The sequence below is a fragment of the Bufo gargarizans genome, chromosome 8 (genome assembly GCF_014858855.1).
Source record: "Bufo gargarizans isolate SCDJY-AF-19 chromosome 8, ASM1485885v1, whole genome shotgun sequence".
In the NCBI taxonomy this organism is placed as follows: Eukaryota; Metazoa; Chordata; class Amphibia; order Anura; family Bufonidae; genus Bufo; species Bufo gargarizans.
Genome location: NC_058087.1, coordinates 67,098,501 through 67,115,394, shown reverse-complemented (window position 1 = coordinate 67,115,394; position 16,894 = coordinate 67,098,501). Strand labels below are relative to the sequence as shown.

Here is a 16,894-nt window from a genome sequence, read left to right as displayed (position 1 = left end):
GATGCTACAATAATTAAGCACTCTCATAGATTGTATTGATATCGTGGAATAAAGGAAATTCCCATGTTGGCTACAGATATGTGAGTTGCTTTGTACATTTGTGAACATAGCCCTGAAGGTGTGTCTTGGATTTATACCCAGTGTTGGAACATTGTGGAAGTTGTGGATCTCCTTTAGAATAAGACTGTATATAGTAAGGATCTGAAGCGTACTGTTGGATAAATGTATGCCAGAGTTTTGCAGAAATTTATGCCCTTATTCATTAAAGGGGTTGTCTCATCACAGACAATGAGGACATATCGCTAGTGTGACGAATACCACTCCTCATGTCGAGCTCACAAGATATGGTATAGTCACTGGTTGTCAAGACGTGACGTTACGCCCTCCCGGAGGAGCAGGTAAGGTAAGCTTAGTATAGTTTACACAGTTGCCTCCTGTCCACGAGGCACAGAGAGGCAGAGGGTTAGAGACACTCCCTCACAACCCTGACAAGCTGAGAGAGCCTTTTCACTGCCCCCGTGAAACAGCGTTTCCTCAGCCCGGGTATACTGCCACCAGTTTCTCGTTTGATATAAGCCCGGTCCGCTAACGGGATTATATAGGGTTAGAAACCAACCCACGGTAGCGTATAATTAGGCCGAAACACGGACATGGGGGATTCGTGATCGAGATACAGGACAGCACAAGATTAAATTATATATTTAATCGCCTTAAGGGCTCACTAGACAGTACACAATATAACAGAGAATATATACACAGTGGTCCGATGTGCAGAATACAGGTGGTATGGTACAAACAGGATTAAATGAAGCAAAAAGTCAGTTTACCAGATGGATGAGTCCTTTGGGTTGATGAATAATGGTTCCTGTAATCCTTGGCTGTCATCACATGGGAGGCAGTGATGTCAGCAGTTTTAAAAATCCCTCCAAACACGATGCTCAGGGTGACCCCCCCCCCTTCAGAGAAAAGTTGCTGGACTCTGCCTGCATGGGTCTTTTCACCTGTAGTCGGCCACACCGCTCCCTCCTGGTCCTGGCAGCCAAATGACCCACAAAACCCATTAGGGCCCATAGCTCCAGATCAGAAGGTCACAGGGAGATGGTTCTGGGACCAACGGGTCCGCCTGGGTTCCGGCTGCAGGTAGAGTACTCACATGGTACCATTATTAGGTTTCTCGTGGGGAGATCTCCGTATCTCCCCTCCCTGGCATCCTACCACCCAGCTACGAACAGGAGCCTGTCCATCTTGGCCACAGGGTCGCAAATATATATCTGGTTTATGCCTGTGATAGACGGGCGATTCATAATTCCTTATGAATCGCCGGTTCCATGATGTTTGATAGTTGCTTTTGTTCTGAGGAATGACTTAGACCCCTGCAAGGAAGTTTTCCTGCAGGATCCGTGCTGTCTGAATGGAGGTTTGAAATGTAACCAAATGTGGCCTGCTAAGAGTTTTCTGCTATCTGGCTGCGCTTTGAAGCTGAGTTTGATTTCCTCTGCCACTCCTGGAGCAAATGGCAGGAATGAAATCATACTCCATATTCCTCACAGCTAGGATATGCCTCCATTGTCTTATATGTGATTGTCCCACTGCTGGGACCCGCACCTATATAGAGAATGGAGCCCTGAAAGTGCTGGAGGCACACTGCGCATGTGCATCTGCCCTCCATTCATTTTCTATGGGGCCGCTGAAAATAACCGAGCACCGGCCATTTCCGTCAGGCCCATAGAAGTGAAAGGGAGCGGTGGCCAGTCATGCGCAGTGCTCTCCCATTCACTTCTATAGGGAGCGCGCTTGCTGGTGACCAGACTGGAGTCATCCAGCCACCACCTTGTGGGGTTCCATTCCTGATATAGGTGCAGGTCCCTGAGGTGGGACCCACACCTATAAGACAATGGGGGCATTTTCTAGCGATATGCCCCCATTGTCTGTGATGAGACACTTTTTTTGCCTCTCCTGACAAAAGTGCATGAATTAGTGAATTGGCATGTGGCTTCACAGGAAAGGGAATGGCTTTAATGTGCCATCATGCGCCACAAAATGCACCAACACTTTAACATGTTCTTTGGAATAACCTAAGTCAACAAATAGGCAGCATAACATTAGACTAGACAGTCTAAAGATGCTGCAGATTTATCATCCAGCATCAGGCACCCTGATAAATGTAGTGCAGTTTAAGACGAAGTTTACACTGGCTTACTATTAGACAGTATTAGTAAATCTGCTCCAAAGTCTTTTAACATCGTCCACAGGCTACATTATTCTCTTACATATTTATCAAGAATGTACGCACGATGTCCAAGAGACTTTGAGTTGGAGGTGAATCTGTTCCATATATTATGGCGGTGTTCACAGATAAGGGCTTATGGGGCAGAGGTATTTGAGGATATGGTAATAAAACTGCAGAGAGATCTTCCCTTTACTGTAATGCTGGTATTTCAGAAATTTGGGTATGGGTCATGATCTTATCCCCTACAACAGATAGTTTCTAATCTAAATATGAAATTTTTGTTTTGTTGTGAGCGCCAGTGAATGTGAGACCTCAGAGGAGGATATGTGAAGATAGAACACGATATTCTCATACCAATATTGTGAATTGTAAATATGGCATTCTTTAAACCTTTCCATAAAGAGGTTAGTGAAATTTGGGGCAAATTTCGTACCCATAGCGGTACCCTGAGTTTTTCTATAAATTTTACCTTGAAATAAACATTATTTGTTAGAATGAACTTGATATCTTTAGGAATGAACTCTCTTTGCTGGGTCGGCATTAGGGAATCTCTGCTCAGATATTGAGAAGTATTCCTAATTCATGTGGGATATTGGAATAGAAGGCTGATACATCCAAAATCAGCCAACGGTAAGCATCCTTCCATTTTATATCCCCTATAGTTGTTATCAGGGATATGGAATCTCTTGTAGAAGTACATCAATATAATTAGACAGTTTACATTTCAGATAAAATCTCTGATGCTTTGACTAGAACATACTCCTTTTTTTTATTTAGAATTTTTTTATCGTCCGCTAATTGGAGTAGGTTCATAAACTCTTCTTTCAACTGTATTGATGGATCATCTTCAAGTAGTTCATAATATTCAGTGTCAGATAAGATCCTATTGGGTTCTTTCACATAGTCACCCCTGCCCCCCCCCCCCCCCCCCCCCCATTGTTCGCACTGCAATTTACTATATTTTCATTACTACAATGCTAGGGATACATGATGGTAGCTCAATGCTCAGTGGTCTACAGCAAAGAAAAGGTATGATCACAAGAGTATTATTTTTTGCCATGGTTGGTGAAATTGCATTAATGGCTTTCCCCAACAAAGCCTGGGAAAGATGGAATGGTTAATTTTGGTGAAACTGACAATCTAATATGAGAAAGTTTATTATAAACATCTAAATGTAAGTAGTGAGAAATGTTTTCTTGCTCTCTCCATCTTTCCTCTCTGCTATAAAAGTATGTCAGCCTCCAGTCACAGATTGCTCACGTGTTTTAGGGAGTTATTACATTTAATTAAAACTTGAAGAAAAAATATATACTTTCCACAGTCGTATCAGCAGAAGGTGAATAAACAAACTCTCCGGGGACATTCCGGGGGTCTAAGAGAGAGGTTACTGTTCCAGAGGCTAGAAAAACAAGCTGACCGCTCAATTAGTCAATGATTAACACCGTAGTAAGTTACTAACACTATGCTTATGGCAATTGTCATTGATTTCAGTTCAGCTGGAAGTTATGGAAACTATGATGATTCCGTTTGAAGGTAACAGAGCTGACAAAAATCATCATATGACCCCTGGTGTGTGGTAGTAGTATACATTCATTCATTATTAGCACTTGGCATTTCTTGTTTTCATACCAAACTCTTATGTAAATTAGCGGGACTTTATCAATATTTTCTGGCTTAAAAATGTGGCTAAAATTTGTGACTTTTACGCTATGTTCCCACCTTATGTCAGGCCTTCTCTGGCCTGACAAATTTACACATTTGGTATTTGTATATTTACGCCCACTCATAGCTGATATGGATTTGATTTTGTGCTGCATGGAAAGCCAGATTATGATAAGCCAACTTAGGTAAGATCCCTTTGCATTTTAATAAATTACTCCAGTGCAAGACTAGATTAAGACTGGCATTTGCAGAAGAAAACTAGTGACTGTGTATCTTCAGGGCGGTATAATGAAAAGGGGTTGTCCAAGTTAATTGAAAACTCTGGCAACCCCTGTTAAATGATCTAAAATAACAAAATAAACCTGCTTCTTCCAGTGCGGCACTCCAGGAAAATAAACAGCAGCGGGGAAGACTGGAGCACCGCGTAGGCCGAAGCAGGGCAGAAAGGGGGTGCATATGGATTCTTTTGTTATTTTAGACTTTTTACATGGCATTGCCCAAGTTTTCATTTATCTTTAACAAACCCTTTTATATTGTCCTTACATGTAAAGAAATTTGGAGACCCTGGACCCAATGTGCCATCTGCATCATGTGTCATCCATAAAACGGGTGTCTTCTGTTGTGGCAGAAGGACCTTTGGTAGGGACCTTGATGTGACTGCTACCTCTGCTATCTGATCTATTGGAACAGTATTTTGTTGTGCAGTGGGCTCAGATTATTCCTTCCTGGAAATTCAACTTGTAGATATTTAGGCAGCTGGAATGGTAATTGTGGGATAAGAAATATATTTTATTCTTATGCAAGACATTAGTTACTTCATTCTGTATTTTGTTAAAAGGTTAAAAGTTTTTACAGTTGTCACTTCCAAGGTGACAGATTCACTTGCTGTGGTCAATCCAAGGTGACAGGTTTACTTACATAAAATAATAAAAACAGTCGAGTTAAATTATTATGACCACTTCCTACTTTCAATGCGGGCAGGGCCTAGCTCATGAAAGAAGTCACGTGTCGTGAGCTGGCTTGGTGGGTATGTAAGGTGTGCGATAGGCTGTTCCCTTGTTGCTGTCATGGGTAAAAGGGGCAACTTGGGAGTTGCAAAAAGGAACGATCATTGGCCTTCAGGCAGTATTTCTAAAACTGTGCAGTTTGCGAACTGTCCGCATGCTGCTGTGGTGAAAGTGTATAGTAAGTGGACAAATGGCACCATTGCGAATAACTGACGTGGAAATTGCGCAGCATCACGTACCATTGAGAGGTGAAGGTGTGCGAGGGCAGAATGCCATGGTAGAGTGGAGCAGCTTGCCAATAAAATCAACCAGGGAGCTACCAGACGTGTGTATAACCTTACTGCGTAAGGGGCTCTGAAGCAGATGGACGGTCACTGCACCTCTACTAAGTTGCATCGGCAGAAAATGCTTCAATTTTCATCATAGTATCCGAATTGGAGCTCCACTGACTGGAAAAGGGTTGTCTTCTCCAATGAGTCACGTTTTCTGCTTCATCGAATGGGTGGACATTAGCCTGTCAGGCGAGAAACATCAGAAAAAAAACATCCTGCAAACATTTCTGTAAAAATACAAACTGGTGGTGGCAGTGTTATGGTCTTGGGAATGTTTTTGTGGCATTCTCTGGGCCATGTGGAAGGGAGGTATTCTCAACTGATTTATTATTATAATAACAATGATAATAATCTTTATTCATATAACGATATACAGTCCCTCTGACTTTGGTGCCATTTGTAGTAATAATAACCTAAATAGTGGTAGGCTAAATAATGAGTGTTCATAACACAGAGATGGATCGCTTGCCTGTTTCTGTAGTCGGCTGATGTTCCTCTTATGTGTAAATGATGGCTCTGTTTTGCTATGAGGTACGTGAGTCTTCAGCTTCCACTCCCAGCGTGCGTGGTCGGTGACTCTCGCGCGCGAGGGAAGCTGCGGTAGTAATCCAATGAAGGGAATCTTCTGTGTGAAGTCACACTGGGTACGGAACCTGCTTGGACCAAAACACTAAGCAATTCCAAGCAGGTATCCGTACCCAGTGTGACGTCACACAGAAGATTCCCTTCATTGGATTACTACCGCGGCTTCCCTCGCGCGCGAGAGTCACCGGCCGAGACCACGCAAGCTGGGAGTGGAAGCTGAAGACTCAAGTACCTCATAGCAAAACAGAGCCATCATTTACACGTAAGAGGAACATCAGCCGACTACAGAAACAGGCAAGCGATCCATCTCTGTGTTATGAACACCCATTATTTACCCTACCACTATTTAGGTTATTATTACTACAAACAGCACCAAAGTCAGGGGGACTGTATATTATTAATAGCCTCACCTTTTTATACTGCATTTTCAGCCGGGTCGAACCTTTTATTATTCTCGATTTTAATTAAAATTTGAGGTTTTTTGGCAATTAATTCTCCGTCGACAGCACGACGTGTGAACAAGTGCAGCATCACCTCCTCCTTTGTACGGCAGCGTGGGTTCCAGAGCCTATTTAATTTTATTTATATAATGCCAACATATTCCGCAGTGCTTTACAATCAGGGGGTTCATGTACAAACAGAGACATACATTACATAGTAACAAACAAGTCAACAATTAAAACAACAGGAGAGAGCGTCCTGCTCTCAAGAGCTTACAGTCTATGAGGGGATAGGGGTGACACAAAAAGTAAAATGGTTCAACCATCTTAACAAAATAGGGGAGTAGATATAAAACTGCATGAACCAGTCACCAACCATTTTATGTACTGCTTCGTAGTGCATAGGTGAATGGAGAAGAGTTAGATTAGGGGAGTGCTTACAACCAACATTGGTTGGAAGAGCTTGACCATGACTTCCAAGTATTATCCTGGCCCTCTAATTTCCTAGATTTAAACCCCTTTGAGCATCTCTGGGACCACCTCAATCATCGTGCTCTCTCTATGGATCCTCTCCCACTCCCCCTTCAGCAGCCGTGGGATGCACCGCAGTCAGCATGGCTCAGGATACCTGTGACAACCTACCAGGACCTTACAGAGTCACTCGTAGCCCATCTAGCTGCTATCCATGCTGCACACTGTGGTTTCTCCAGATACTAGCTAGTGGTCATAACGATGTGACTCAACTGTGTGCAGGACTTAAATTAACAAATGCAACATAACTAAAGATTGTATATCAACTGAAGACTTGGTTTGAACTAAATGGGTCTTCCCCATATATAGAAAGGAATATAATATTCTGAATTCGGAACACATACAGTACATGTACAAATTTGCATTTCTAGATGTTTGGAAGCCACCACAGTGTTGGATGGAGTAGGACTTTATTGCCTCTTTAAGGACATTACATACTTTTGAGTATAGTATAGCATTATAAACACCATAGATCTGCAAGTCTACATTCCTGTGACCCGATTCTTATAATTAATCATTAAACCAGGCATGAAAATGCTGCAGCTCTCCAGCTGTTGTGCAATTATTATAAGTACATACACAACCTGTTAGCCGCCATATGTGAAGCTGCAAGCTATATTTTTGTATAGTAAAAACTATGTATATCATAAAACAATGGACCCCTTGTCACTATATTTCTACCTCCTGTTTTTTTGGTATCAGTGCTTTAAAGGTTTCTGCTATTATTCTTATTCCCCTTACAGGGGTGCACATACAATGCGGCAAGGTGAGGCAAGAGGGGGGCAGCGAAAGGGCCATGGGCAATAAGCTCTTCCATTGTGGAAACACTCACCTCTACATAATCAACTGTACCATTGTACTCAGGACAGCAATACAGTTAAATGCCGCGACAGGGCACAGGAGTGATGTCCCTTGACCCACCGTTTCCTCTAATAGGCTTTAGTCCTAGTTCCTGTAGCCTATCAGAGGCCGGTGTCATCATTATCACGCTGCCTGAGTTCGGCTGCATGGAGCTCAGGGCACAGACTAGAAGAGGTCTGTGTCTTGCACTGCATTACTGACAGCAGAAGTATTTGAGTTTTTATTTGGCAGCATGCTGTTGGGCCACAATGGGGGTCATTATTTTGTAACTGGAGAAAGCACTATGGGGAAATTGTTGGGCAATAATGGGGTGGGGGTCATTATTTTGTAACTGGAGAAATCACTATAGGAACATTGCGGCTATAAAATGGAGCATTTTTGTGCTGGCACACATTATAAGGAGGCCACTATGGGGATATCTGTTCTACTGGGGACACAAAAAGTTTTTTTGGGTACTGACACAAGTTATAAGGGAGCATTTTTTGTATTGACACAAATAAGGCAGGATTTTTGTACTGCCACACATTGCAAGGGGAAATTATTTTACTGGCAAACATTATAAGGGGTCATTTTTTGTACTGGCACGTGTTATAGGGGGCATTATTACTTCTGCGGGCAAAATGAGGGACATTTGCACTGTTACCACATAGAGAACTATTACTATTGTTGGGACTTTTGGTAGGACTGTTACATTGAGAGGCACCCTGGCACAGTATCAGCTTAGCATAATTATTTTTGGAGGACACTATGTTTATGGCATTATAACTTTCAGGGCACTATTTGCTGGGCACAGTTATTTTTTAGGGCACTGTGTGCCAATAAATATTGACTGGGGACTATCTGTGTGGTAATATTATTTTCAGGGGTATTTCTGCAGTATCGTATTGGGAAGCACAGTGGGCACAGTATTGGGGGTGGCAGGATGGGGTGTTCAGAAGGTGGGGAGGAGGATGGAAAAGTAGGAAACTAAGATGTCCGTTTGTCTAACTCTGCAGAGACAAGAGATGGTTGAAATAAGTCATCATGGCGGTCTGGTCTGAATGGAGAATTATTACCCTGTATGTTTTGTGGATCTGTATGTAATGTTTTCCAAGTAGGTCTTCAACAGTAGGGCTGGGGGGAAGGAGTTAGGTTAAGAAATGGGGGGGGGGGGGGGGGCATGGCCCTTTCACCTCAGGCAGCAGAAAGGCTAGGTGCACCCCTGTCCACTTATATTTTTACCTAGATATAACTGTAATGCCTTTTCCCTTAATTTAAGTAAGCCCACATGTGACACCAAAGTTCATTGTGACTGGGAACCCTTTTTAATATATACAGGCAAGGTGCAGGGTTTAGGTTACTTTCACACTTGCGTTTTTCTTTCCCGGCATAGAGTTCCGTCCTTTCCCGGCATAGAGTTTTATCCTCATGCATTCTGAATGGAGAGCAATCTGTTCAGGATGCATCAGGATGTCTTCAGTTCAGTCTTTTTGCCTTTTCAGGACGGAGATAATACCACAGAATGTTACGGTTTTATCTCCGGCCCAAAAAAACTGAACACTTGCCTGAATGCCAGATCTGGGATTTTTTTTTCCAAAGGAATGTATTAGTGCCGGATCCGGCATTCAAAATACGTAACACAGAGATGGATCTGTATGACAAACAGACAGACGGATCCGTTCTTGCAATGCAGGATCCTGATCAGTCTTAAAATGCCATCAGTTGGCTTACGTTTTAATGGATCCGACAGGCAGTTCCAGCGACGGAACTGCCTGCCGGATTCCTCTGCCGCAAGTGTGAAAGTACCCTTAAACTCACCTGCACCAGAGCGTTCCAGATCCTTATCCTCTGCCTCTGGTCCCTTCAGGACCAGAAGTGTGAAATGCTATCTACCCACACATCTACCCACTGGCCAATCAACTGCCTCAGCGGTGATATGTCCAAGCATTGCACGTGACTGCTGCCACCACATTGATTGGCCAGCAGTGGTGGTGTGTGTGTAGATGGCATTTCACACTTCTGGTCCTGCAGGAGCTGGAGGCAGTGGATAAGGGAGTTCGCAGCTGAAACCCTCTGGTGACAGGCGAGTTGTTGTTTTTTAACCCATGCACCTTGCCTGGTCCCTGGGCAATAAAAGTTCATATTCTCACTACTCCCAATAATAAATTCTCCACAAAGGTATGTTTGTACTGCCTTCCCAGTCCCTACCCAGGGCTGTCAGCAGTTTAGCATGGTCAAAACTGCTGACAGACTTCCTTTAAGTAAATAATAACTAAATGTGTTTGTGCTTCAGTTTCTAAAACAGCAGAGAAGAATTCTAGACCTGTAGCTGCAGGTCCAGCTGTATTATTGATGAAGTTGATGGATTGTCATTGAATGGGTTCTGGAATTCAATAAAATAAATGAAGATGTATCTTCAATATATAATTGTCTGTAGCCAAATCAAATGAAGAGTGAGTATGAAAACACAGGGTTATGTAGACTAGTCTAATTAATAACATTATAGAAGCAGTTATGAAAAGAGGTGTCGATGGAGAAACTATTGGAAGATGGTGTGGGTGCAGCCTCTCCGCTCACTAATGGGGCCAGACTTGAAAGAGGATTATATAACAACATTTTTGTACATTGCTAGAAGCTGGGATGGGGAAAACTCACCATCTCAGCTGTATCTTTGATCATAGTGCTAGCACTAGAGATTTCTTTGGAGTGTTTAAATCCTATGTGTGGGTTGCACTGAGGGGGATGAAAGTTTCACTAATGTTTTCTTTGTGGTTAACACTTTCTTCTTAGACCTATGTTTTAGGTATCCGATTTTTCTGCATCCATTTGTAGGTAGAGGAAATAGTTAAAACTCGAAACATAGTCACAATAAAACCATGAAAAACCACAGACTGTCAGACCAAGCTGACATGATGTGTGGGTGTTTCACAGAGGGAGCCAAGCATGGCAGGGCGGGGAGGGGAAGCCTAACACTATGACTCTGAAGGTATCACGGCTGAAAAGTTACATTCTTGTTAGGATAAAGGAAAGATCTAGTTCATGAATAGATATAGGCACCTGTGTTATGAAAGATGAAATACTCCGATCCTAAATAATGACCTATTATTCTCATTGTGTCTGCCATTCTAATCTATTGACTACTTCTATATTTTCTGTTTATTCACTACAATGGTATAAATTGGCCACCATGAGAAGACAATAGACCTACTCCACTTAGACATTGAGTTTTTCAAATCCACTAGCCCTGTGTCACATATCTGCATTGTGTTTCTCATCTGAGCCTTTTTCTCTTAGTTTAGGTTCACATTCAGGCAAAAATACTGGGCAAAAAGACACTGCATACAGCATGCAAAATGGAAAATACACAGTGAATATATAGCATTGAATAAAGATCAGAGATGTATCATTGTTTTACTTAGCATAAAGATGTCCCAATTTAAAAAAGCTTTCCGAACCCCACCCCTCCTGAACAATGCACCAAGTATTTTTTATTAAGCTTTGGTTTTAAAGATACACTGGTCATATGGTCCTCCTTGTGTAGTGCCCTACAGCCAGGGTACTTTGGACTATGGAAGTTTGTGGACATTGGCCCCTATTTCTACTACTTGAAGCCATCAACTCATTACATTAGTGCACTTTGAAGGGTTAACTTGCACTATGATTTATGCCATTGTTTACACTTACTGTATATTGGTTTATGTTGACCTGTATGTTATATATTTATTGTAATATATCCTGTTCATTTGCACTGTTATTGCACTATATCTTCAGTTCACTATGGAAAGGGTTAATGCACAGCCAGCTAATACTGAGAGACTTTGGGACTTCCTACCTACGCAATGAGAAGTTAGAAATCTTCCACATTTACTTTAAGGGACTATGTAAAGTTTTTCAGGGAAAAAACAGACACTGTCCTTTTGACTTCTTTAGTTTAGCTCTGTTGTTTACGTATGAACACTTATTTACAGTTACATCCAGAAATATTTGGACAGTGACAGAAGTTTTGGCACTTTAGCTGTTCACCAAAACATATTCAAGATACAGTTATATGGGCTTAAAGTGCAGACTCTCAGCTTTAATTTGAGGGTATTCACATCCTAATTGGAGGAAGGGTATGTAGCTGCATTTTTTTCAAGGGACCAAAGATAGTTGGATAGGTAAAAGGTCTGGAGCTGATTCCAGGTGTTACATTTGCATTGGGAAGCTGTTGCTATGAACCTACAACATCCGGTTAAAGGAGCTCTTAATGGAAGTGAAACAGACCATCATTAGGCTAAAAAAAAAAAAGAAATCCATCAGAGAGAAAGCGGAAATTATAGGAGTAGCCAAATCAACAGTTTTGTAGATTCTGGTTAAAAAAAAAAAAAGATCGCACTCATAAACTCAAGAACACAAAAAAGGCCTGCATGTCCATGGAAGACAACAGTGGGAGATGATCGCAAAATCCGTTCCATGGTGAAGGAAAGCCCCTTCACTTCAGGAAGTAGTCAACCAAGAAGATAAGACTTTATTAGAGCAAATATAGCGAGTTCCACACAAGATCAGCTTCAAAAATAGAAACATCTAAAGAAGCCAGTGCAGTTCTGGAACAGAATTCTTTCGACAGATGAATCTAAGGTCAACGTGTACCAGAATGATGGGTAGAGGAAAGTATGGAGAAGGATTGGAAAAGTTCATGATCCAAATCACACCACATCCTTTGTAAAACAGGGTGGAGGCAGTGTGATGGCATGGGTATGCACGCCTTCCAATGGGACTGGGTTACCAGTGTTTATTGATGATATAAGTGACGACACAAGCAGTCGGATGAATTGTGAATTCTGACGTGAACAGGGATATACTTTCTGCTCAGATTCAACCAAATGCAGCAACATTGCTTGGACTGCGCTTCACAGTACAGATGGACAATCATACAAAACATACTGCGAAAGCAGCCCAGGAGTTTTTTAAGGCAAGAAGTGGAATATTCTGCAACGGCCGAGTCAATCAACAGATCTAAACCCAATCGAGCATGCATTTTACTTGCTTAAGACAATACTTAAGGCAGAAAGACCCATAAAGAAGCAACAACTGAAGACAGCTGCAGTAAAGGCCTGGCAAAAACAATTATTACAACAATATAGATAATCTAATAGAGACCACCTGAATCAATTGAAAATATACGGTAAGTGATCAGTTTAAAACTTAACATTTAATACACATAATATAGAAAATTTGGTCCCATGATGATTGGATACAATTGTAGAAAATAAAAGGAGCAGCGCAGTGGTACACCTACGGAGAACAGGTGCAATTAACCAGAACCCAGAAACAAACAATGGTGCTCGGCGGCACCCAAATTAAACCCGGTGGTCCTACCGCTTAGATGAGAAGCTCCTTGGATTCACGACCGCCCGTCCAGTGCTGATAGATATACACACCGTTTGGTGACGGCAGACGTGTGCATCAGGGTGTAGGAATGCTAGGATTGCTGGCCCTAATATCACCCTCGGGCCCTACAATGGCCTAAATGGCGTGACCACGGTATTCCGCGATCAGCCAATGCAGGAACCTACCCCTGGAATTGGTGCGCCCTAATAAGCCCTCAGCTGCCTAGTCCCTACACGCATGTTTCGCAAACATAGAAGAGTGAATGACTCATCAGGGGAAACACGGAGCCTGGGCTGAGACTGTGCAGGGAGCGCTGACAGATGTCATCAGCGGACACTGCACAGAGGCAAAGTTCAGACCACAGTCCAGATAAAAGGAAAATGTGGCCAAACCTAATAACCAGTGAGAAGGACAAACTGATACTCGTCCTAGCCACTGCTAAACACTAATGGCGCATGGGCTGATGTAGCCTGGGGAAGCGCTCAAAACCGCCACCTTTTAAACCAGGACCGAGCCTCAGAAAGAGGCTTGGTCAGGACACTCCCACCCATGATAGACAGTGCGATGCGCGCGCGCATATGTGCGCATGCGCGGGAAAAAAAAACGGATCGCACAGAGGGGGGAGGTCTCTTCAGCAGACGCCTGTGAGCATGGTTACGTCACCGCGCCCGATCCCGTTTGTTTATACGAGACCACACGGCAGTTGCCAGGCGACCGGGACGCTACTCCCTGACACCGCCGGAAAACGCAGCTACAGGTTAAGTAGCTGTGCAAACATGAATAAGGCATTTAGGCAAACATGATAATCAAAAGAATCCTGGCTAGGATGACAGTATACGAACACCCAGAAACAGAAGGAGGGAAAATGAGGAAAAAACTATACAAATAAAATTAGGAGGACAGAGAGGAGGCAAATGGCATAACAATAAGTTAAATGAGGGATATATCGAGGCCATATAGATCAATAAGTCCAAAAATGGGGGGACCAGTATAGATTGTCTAAATAAAACAGCTATAATTAAGCTGTTCATTTAGGCCGGTAGGTGAGACCGTGCCTAAAATATAGATCCAGCGGGATTCTCTCTGGAGTAAAACACGATCCCAATCACCCCCACGAATTGGATGCGCCACCTTCTCGATTCCCATTGCTCTCAGACAGCCAGGGTTGCCCTGATGGCAATCATGGACATGTCTGGAGATAACGGTGTCCCTCTGATTGGCAATGTCGCCAAGGTGCTCGCCTAGGCGTCTGCGTAGTTCACGCCTCGTTTTGCCCACGTACTCCAAATTGCACTCGCAGGTAATTTTATAAATCACACCTTGCGTTTTGCAATTAATGAAGTCTTTGATCGGAAAGGACTTATTGAGGTTAGAGCTAAAAAAAGATTTCCCTGTTTGGATAATTTTACACGCTACGCAGCCGCTGCACCTGAAGCAACCCACAGGCAAGCGGTCGAGCCAAGTACCCTGCCTGGATGGTGGAGTAAAATGGCTGTGTACCAGGAGATCCTTTAAATTGCTACCCCTTCGAAATGTTACTTGGGGGTAGTCGTGAATGATGTCCCTGATGTCCGGGTCCATCATTAAAATTGGCCAATGTTTGCCCAGGATCCCACGCATTCTATCGGCACAGCCATCAAAAGTGGCTAAAAGTCAGATCTTCTGGTCACCGGCTGATTTAGCCTTAGGTACCAGGAGGTCCGACCTAGCCGTGTCGACCGCTCTATGATAGGCCTGCTGAAGCACATCGTCCGGGTAACCCCTGTTCAGAAAGCGTACCCTTAGGTCGTTCGCCTTTTTTCTGAAGTCTGGTCCCTCGGAGCAGTTCCGCCTAAGACGCAGATACTGGCCACATGGAATACCCCTTTTGAGGGGGGTGGGGTGGCTACTGCTCCAGTGTAGGACTGAATTAGTAGAGGTAGGCTTTCTGAAAATGGTTGTCGAAAGTTCATCGGACCCCTTTCTGAAGATGGAAATATCAAGAAAGGACAGACTATTGGGGTCAGATTCAAATGTGAATCTAAGGCCTCCTGGTATTTAAAAGGATCTCCTGGTACACAGCCATTTTACTCCACCATCCAGGCAGGGTACTTGGCTCGACCGCTTGCCTGTGGGTTGCTTCAGGTGCAGCGGCTGCGTAGCGTGTAAAATTATCCAAACAGGGAAATCTTTTTTTAGCTCTAACCTCAATAAGTCCTTTCCGATCAAAGACTTCATTAATTGCAAAACGCAAGGTGTGATTTATAAAATTACCTGCGAGTGCAATTTGGAGTACGTGGGCAAAACGAGGCGTGAACTACGCAGACGCCTAGGCGAGCACCTTGGCTGACATTGCCAATCAGAGGGACACCGTTATCTCCAGACATGTCCATGATTGCCATCAGGGCAACCCTGGCTGTCTGAGAGCAATGGGAATCGAGAAGGTGGCGCATCCAATTCGTGGGGGTGATTGGGACCGTGTTTTACTCCAGAGAGAATCCCGCTGGATCTATATTTTAGGCACGGTCTCACCTACCGGCCTAAATGAACAGCTTAATTATAGCTGTTTTATTTAGACAATCTATACTGGTCCCCCCATTTTTGGACTTATTGATCTATATGGCCTCGATATATCCCTCATTTAACTTATTGTTATGCCATTTGCCTCCTCTCTGTCCTCCTAATTTTATTTGTATAGTTTTTTCCTCATTTTCCCTCCTTCTGTTTCTGGGTGTTCGTATACTGTCATCCTAGCCAGGATTCTTTTGATTATCATGTTTGCCTAAATGCCTTATTCATGTTTGCACAGCTACTTAACCTGTAGCTGCGTTTTCCGGCGGTGTCAGGGAGTAGCGTCCCGGTCGCCTGGCAACTGCCGTGTGGTCTCGTATAAACAAACGGGATCGGGCGCGGTGACGTAACCATGCTCACAGGCGTCTGCTGAAGAGACCTCCCCCCTCTGTGCGATCCGTTTTTTTTTTCCCGCGCATGCGCGCATATGCGCGCGCGCATAGCACTGTCTATCATGGGTGGGAGTGTCCTGACCAAGCCTCTTTCTGAGGCTCGGTCCTGGTTTAAAAGGTGGCGGTTTTGAGCGCTTCCCCAGGCTACATCAGCCCATGCGCCATTAGTGTTTAGCAGTGGCTAGGACGAGTATCAGTTTGTCCTTCTCACTGGTTATTAGGTTTGGCCACATTTTCCTTTTATCTGGACTGTGGTCTGAACTTTGCCTCTGTGCAGTGTCCGCTGATGACATCTGTCAGCGCTCCCTGCACAGTCTCAGCCCAGGCTCCGTGTTTCCCCTGATGAGTCATTCACTCTTCTATGTTTGCGAAACATGCGTGTAGGGACTAGGCAGCTGAGGGCTTATTAGGGCGCACCAATTCCAGGGGTAGGTTCCTGCATTGGCTGATCGCGGAATACCGTGGTCACGCCATTTAGGCCATTGTAGGGCCCGAGGGTGATATTAGGGCCAGCAATCCTAGCATTCCTACACCCTGATGCACACGTCTGCCGTCACCAAACGGTGTGTATATCTATCAGCACTGGACGGGCGGTCGTGAATCCAAGGAGCTTCTCATCTAAGCGGTAGGACCACCGGGTTTAATTTGGGTGCCGCCGAGAACCATTGTCTGTTTTTGGGTTCTGGTTGATTGCACCTGTTCTCCGTAGGTGTACCACCGCGCTGCTCCTTTTATTTTCTACAATTGTATCCAATCATCATGGGACCAAATTTTCTATATTATGTGTATTAAATGTTAAGTTTTAAACTGATCACTTACCGTATATTTTCAAAGGCCTGGCAAAGCATCACAAATGATGAAACCCAGCGTTTGGTGATGGTGATGGGTTCCAGACTTCAGACAGTCATCGTTACAGGATTCTCTACAAAGTATTCAAAATAAACATTTTATTTAT

At 43.6% G+C, this 16,894-nt stretch overlaps 1 protein-coding gene across 7 annotated transcripts in view; it reads left to right on the top strand.

The window, feature by feature from the left end:
• LOC122945322 (microtubule-associated protein 2-like) overlaps window positions 1–16,894 on the top strand; it is a 222,426-nt gene that overhangs the window by 100,719 nt on the left and 104,813 nt on the right. The window contains exon 1 of one of the 7 annotated variants that reach the window (XM_044304380.1): window positions 3,738–3,799. The exons of the other annotated variants lie outside the window; for them this stretch is intronic. The gene's annotated coding sequence lies outside the window, so the exon portion shown is untranslated. Of the gene's footprint in view, window positions 1–3,737; window positions 3,800–16,894 lie in introns of those variants that run through there. 7 annotated transcript variants of the gene reach the window in all.